Here is a 6,765-nt window from a genome sequence, read left to right as displayed (position 1 = left end):
CGTTTCTTCTCTAAATTGTATAACTATGTGAAACTATCCAAAATTGATCTGGTCAACTTTGATAATTCTAATTGATAATTAAATCAATTAATTGAGACTATCTAGATGATTTTATCCAAGGTACAGTGGGGACCATGGGTCTATGAAATCAAGCTCCAATAAGTTATCATAAATCTAACAAATAAATTTACTAACTTATTAATTCCTTGTGACTCCACTAAAGACTCGAAATTGCACTCTTGAATTCATAGAACGCTCTATAACAAATATAGATATTCTATTAATTATCCATTGTTACAACCATAATTGTCACTCAATCCTCTATAGATGGCCTACAATGAGATGGGACTAAAATATTGTTTTACCCCTCATTATATTTTATCCTTAAAACACTTAGTTCCTTGTAAATGATATTTCAGTAATTACTGAAATGAGATATCTATCATTTAAAATCTTGAACCAAACTAAAAGGAAACCATCGTTTCACTTCTTCATCAGAAGCTATAGATGTTCATATCTATGATTAACACTCTCACTCAATTATACTATCGAGTTCCCAAGATGTAAGTATGGGCTAGTCCGTAGGGTAAGCTGGTAATGAACAAGTCAAAGAACTCAAATAATACAATCAGTTAGAATACTAACCACTCATAATTGAGATTGAATTGACCTATGGTCAACTATATGATATGACTATAATAGATAATAACGGTTTGTTTACTTATCCTATCAACTGTCAATACCAGCCGAGTCCAATGTAACAAATACATCTGATCTTATCTACTTTGCTAATGTTCTAGAAAGAACATAACACTACAATGTGTAAGTAGATCATATCGTAGATTGGCAAGTCAGTGTAAATCATGTGCATTGACTAATCTTAGGACTAACTTATTTTGAACAGATAATCATATTTATATTCCACCGTGATTACATCACTATAAATATGATTAGCTATATGCTCGGGATTTAATAGAAGTTTATATCAAACAAATAATCATGAAAATAAAACATGTGAGCAAAGTGATTGATCAAGTCAAAAAATGATTTCTATTCTTTTATTGATAATAAAATGAGACTACAAAGAAATTGGGTTTTAATTAGGGCATAAAACCCTAACAATAGTTTCTTCGCGAAGAAATATTAAATCACACGGTATGGAGAGCATGTTACTTTGGGACCGATCCCTACGATAATTTAAAGACCGAAACGAAAATCTGACCTTTATACATTATGAAGTGTGTAGGAGACTACTGTATAGAGTCTATGAGTATTGATTGAGTGCAACTATCATAGAATATTAGCTATAAGTATATGTTGTAGTTTAATCCGAGTACACTATATTAATTACAGTAACTGCCAAGGGGAAAATGATTAGTGGTATTAAGGATTCTGCCGGAAGCTAAGGAATCCGGGTAAGTTAGCATTTCCCTTTCTTGGCTATAACATGAATCTACTAGTGTGTGCTTTTAGTAGTAGATTACACAAGTTTTTTTTTGGTCATTTAGACCAGGGTATGCTTGATACACCCCTTTGCAATGCTTATGCATTTTGCAGCTTAATGGTAAGTGGGTTTGGGGTGGAGCCAAAACCTTGGTGTAACATCGTCCAGGTTGGAACCAAGACATGGTAAAATATAGTCTGGGTTAGAGCCAGGACATGGTAAAATATAGTCCGGGTTGGAGCCAGGACATGTAAAATATGGTCCGGGTTGGAGCCAGGACATGGTAAAATTTAGTCCGAGTTGAAGCTAGGACGAGGGTAAGACATAGTCCGGGTTAGAGCCAGGACAAAAAATGAAATGGTCTGGGTTGGAGCCTGGGCAGTGGTAATATAGTCTGCGTTGGAGCCAAGATCCTTTGTGTTTGTTTGAATTGATTAAATTGTGTAATTATATATCTTGAATGTTTCGGGATTTTCTGAGTCCAGGTTTTATGATATGTGTGAAATTGGTTGTTAGGTACAGCCAAAGTGTTAGTTTCTAATATGACTATTATTTGAGAAAATTGTGTAATAGGGTTGGAACTTATCCAATACCCTAGTGATCAGTAGTGGTAACTACCTTAGGTCAACCTGTTATCGGGGTTCAGTATAATTGTGTTGGAAGGTTATTCTTACTAAGCTTTGTTGCTTACCTAGTTATTCATGTTGTAGGTAAAAGCAAGATGGAGCGGTGAGCCCCGGAGTTTGGTTGCAGATATGTACATGTGGCCCAACCTGGGGATGCTTTTGATGGATCACAAGTTTTAAAAGATAGAGTTGAAAACTTGATATGACTTTTGGGATAAGTACTATATTATAACTCTTTAGGGTAATTACTTGTATTTTAGTTTGCTAAACTAAAAGTGTGTGTACACGATCTTTTAAAAATTTTATTTTATATGGATTTTGATAAGATGAACTAAAGTAAAAGTTTTAAATTTTTCGCATAATTTTGGTCTTGTATATTTCAGGTTGTTACATGAGATTTAGAGAATAAAAGAGAATATTTGGGAAAATTGATTAATATTGATAAATTGGTGTCAATATAAATAAATAATATTAAATCAAGTTTCAAATTATAATTAGTTAATTTGAATAAGGATTTAATTAATTAATTAAAAGATAAATAAATAAAAACTATTTGAATTTAATCACAATTGGGATTTAAATTCAAAACAACAAGATTGGGCCCAAGTCCATTTGTGGGGGCCCAAGGCTTTTATTTTTTTTATTAATTTTAATTAATTTAAATAAAGCCCATTAATTTGCTTATATAAGGAATATGATATCTAGGGTTTACATAAGGAAGTCTCAATTGATTCATTGAGTAAATGAAGATCTAGATAGTCTAATCCTTTCTTGGCCATTCACCCTCTTCTTCTCTTCTAGATCTATATCTCATGTGTTGAGAACCATCACACTCTAGTTCTAGGTTGATCAAAGGCTTGGTGAGGAAGATTGTGTTGCTGATCTAGTTCAATTTCTTGATAATACTCTGCTACAGAAATAAATCAAGGGTTAGAGAGATTGAAGGAAAGAGTTGTTCCAGCTCAGCTACGTAATGCAAGTTTCTTTACTTTACTCTGTTTTGTATCAATATCATAGGAGCATGTCTAGGTATTTACTAGGGGTGTTCGTGGTGCAGGTGGTGCGGTTTTTCTCTAATTTTTTGGACCGCACCGCATATGCGGTTTGAAAAAATTTCCAAACCGCAACCTGCACCGCATAGACCTCAAACTGCATAAACCGCACCGCAAAAATGCGGTGTGGTGCGGTGCGGTGTGGGCGGTTTATACCTATCGCCAAATAATTTAACAATTAAATATTATAATTAAGAAAGATTCATAATAAATCTCATAACCATAGAGTGTTTAAAAAAATAATTAAATGTACAACAAGCTAATAAACTTTAAGCAAAACAATAAAAATATAACAAACTAATAACAAAGAAAAAATGTAGTATAAAAATAAATATTATTTTAATTAAGGAGGAATATATTTAGATTGAAGTAAAATATGTGTTAGCATCCTATGAAACATTTTTTTTTCTAGATAATGTGTATATTATATTATATTATACTATATAGATATTTATGCATTAACTTTAAATGTAGTAAAATTAAAAAACATAATATAAAAAAGTTAATATATATAATGATGCGGTGTGGTGTGGTTTGAACTGCATTTATAAAATTTAAAACCGCAAATCGCACCACACCGCACAGTTTGGCAAAAATACAAACTGCAACCGCACCGCGAAGGGTTCTAAACCGCAAATTGCAGTGCGGTGTTGTGCGGTGTAGTCGGTTTGTGCGGTGTGGGCGGTTTTATGAACACCCCTAGTATTTACATGTTTGTTTGATAATGTGTAAATTACATGAAAATAAATAAAGATCTGGTTATATGCAATTTCCAATAATTGGCCTCAGAGCCATAGGTTGCTAGTTTATTTTAATGAATGAACACGTGTGAAATTGATTTGTATGTTAGGTGTTAATTGGATGGTACTTGTTATTTGTACATGTTCATGTTTTGTTATGTAAATTTAACAATAATTTGGTTGTTTTTGGCTTGTTTTGGGATTGAAAAACTGCACATATTTTTTTTCAAATTTTTTTTGGACGTATTGGGCAGTGTGCGTGCTGGCCACGCATGAAGCAACCGTCCAGAAGTCTGTACGGAGTCAATGTCGGACCCCGCGACGCCACTTTTTCGCAAAAAAAAAAAATTAATTTTTATTAATTGGATATATAATGTGTGGTTAAGGTTTAAATATTTAAAATTGATTGTCTAATTATTTTAGATATTTTAGCTTTTTAAAATATTTTGAATTGGTTATCTGATAATCATGATATTTTAAGATATTTTTTTATATTGTTATAATTGAAATATTAAGATTGGTTATCTGATTATTCAAAATATTTTTATTGTTTAAAATATTTCAAAATTTGTTATCTGATAATTCTGGATATTTTAGATATTTTAAATTTGGGTAAAAGCTATTATGATATTTTAAAATTGGCTAATATTTTATCTTGTCATTCTTAACAACCTAGTTTAAATTAATTATTTGAAATTGAATTTTGTTTGATAAATTCTATTTTAATTAATTTAATATTTTTCAACTTATTTAATTAATTATATTGAATTTTATTAATTATGGTATTTTGCAAAATAGTATATTGTTGTGGAATATTTGCATAATTTAATAATACATGCTTATAGAGTAACATGTTAGGCCCATCCAATTATTAACATATCAGTCATCATTATGAAGTTATTTTTTGCATTTGGGCTTTAAATCTCTTCTATATAATAAGTGTGTAGATAACGGAAATTCTTAGTTTTAACGGTTTTTTTATTTTTTTAATGTTAACTTTAACGGAATATTCTTATATTTAACAGAATATTCTTATATTTAACGGTAGTTCGTAAGCACTTAAACTTAAATAAAATAAAATAAATAATTAAAATTTTAAAATATGATATTTTTGAGATATTTTACAATGATAATTATTTAAAAATAATAAATAACTAAACAAATTAAAATATGATATTTTTCAGATATTTTACAATGATAGTTATTTTAAAATAATAAATAATTAAACAAATTAAAATATGATATTTTTGAAATATTTTACAATGATAATTATTTAAAAATAATAAGACCATACATTTTATAACTTAAATAAAATTTAATTAAACTTAAACTCACTCATTAGAATAATATCATATTAAACATATAATATAATCTACTGTGAATTAGAAACAAATTGTTTTTAAAAATAAAAAACTAGCAAGAAACTTAAATTTAAAATCCACATATAATATTTAATATTACATTAAACATATAATATATAATCTCTTGTTGTCACTTCCAAATTCAAAAACTAGAACAAACATAAAATTAAACAAAAATAAATAAATTATTTAATTAAAATAGGATATTTATTTCAAAATTTATATGACATTAATATAAATTTAATAAAAATAATTAATAAATTCTATAAATAAAACTAAGCAAATGTGCATATTGCACGTTGTTTGTATCTAGTATAAGTATAATGATGGCTCAATTTTTTGTGTTTGAAAAATGTGGAAAAACTCAAATAAAATTTTCATAAAATGTTAGGTTTTATTTGGGCTCAATTGAACATGTAAAGTTTAAATTCCTCTCTTGTGGGTGGTTCCACTTGTGAAGGCCCATTTGCTTTGCATTACTAGATTTAGTCAAATCAATTGAATAACAACTAATAAAACAAATGTTCAAATTTCTGTCTTTTTGGGCTTTGTATGGAAGTTAGGGAACCTTAGTAGTGGGTCCGACATACTAAACCAAACTCTCCTCTATGCAAGCTCGAATTTTTAAGGCCCATTTACCTAAGTTGGACTTAATTATATTATGTTAATTCTTTTTAGTTGGACCTAATAATTGACTATAAACAAATTAATTCTATTTTTGAATTAATTTTCAATGGAAAATTTAGAATTAATGGGAAAATTATAAACTATGGTTTATTGATTATTTTAATAATTTGGCAAACCTAAGTTGGGTTATTAATTATTTTAATAATTTGGCAAACCTAAGTTGGTTTATTAATTATTTAATAATTTGGCAAACCTAAGTTGATATTTTTCAAAAAGAATAAAATACTAAAAGATTTAATAATGAGTTTTAAAAATTTGAATTCGAACTCCACCGTTGATTTAACAAGGTTAGAATTCAGTGGGGCCTCATGGCGCTTTGATTTCGTCTCCCTACAGAAGGTGTTCACTGGACTTCTTAACATGGTTAAATTTCATAGGATAGATAGTTATAAATGGACCTTCTATAGACTCATCCCTATGGTGACTATAGGAAATAAGTCTATAATAATCGAAATCGTGGGTCCAACTCATAAAGTAAGAAATATTTGTGACTATCGCCTACCAGGACACATGATTTTTCGTTACTTTGATCAAATGGATAGGTAGTTAATAAAACTCTATGACGTTTTATTAATTGAGATGTTTCTATATTTAATTAAGTGAATATTTGTGACTCTCGCCTACTGGGACACATGGGTTCGTGGCTAGTTAAAGTGCCTAAGAAATAGAAGATAAGTGTTTTAGTATTTTGCTTATCTCAAACATTTTGTATGTTATGCTATTTTTAAAATTTTAATGAATAAATGTTTGTCAAGCAATGTGTTGATTTCTACTTAGTTGATAATTGTAACTCTACGCTTCCTACTCCATACTCTCTCTAATCTCTAAAAGGTTACTCTATGGTGAGAACCTCAC

This window comes from Humulus lupulus, chromosome 2 (assembly GCF_963169125.1).
Source record: "Humulus lupulus chromosome 2, drHumLupu1.1, whole genome shotgun sequence".
Taxonomy (NCBI): Eukaryota; Viridiplantae; Streptophyta; class Magnoliopsida; order Rosales; family Cannabaceae; genus Humulus; species Humulus lupulus.
The sequence above is the reverse complement of the archived record's forward strand: the minus strand, read 5'-3'. Positions refer to the sequence as shown.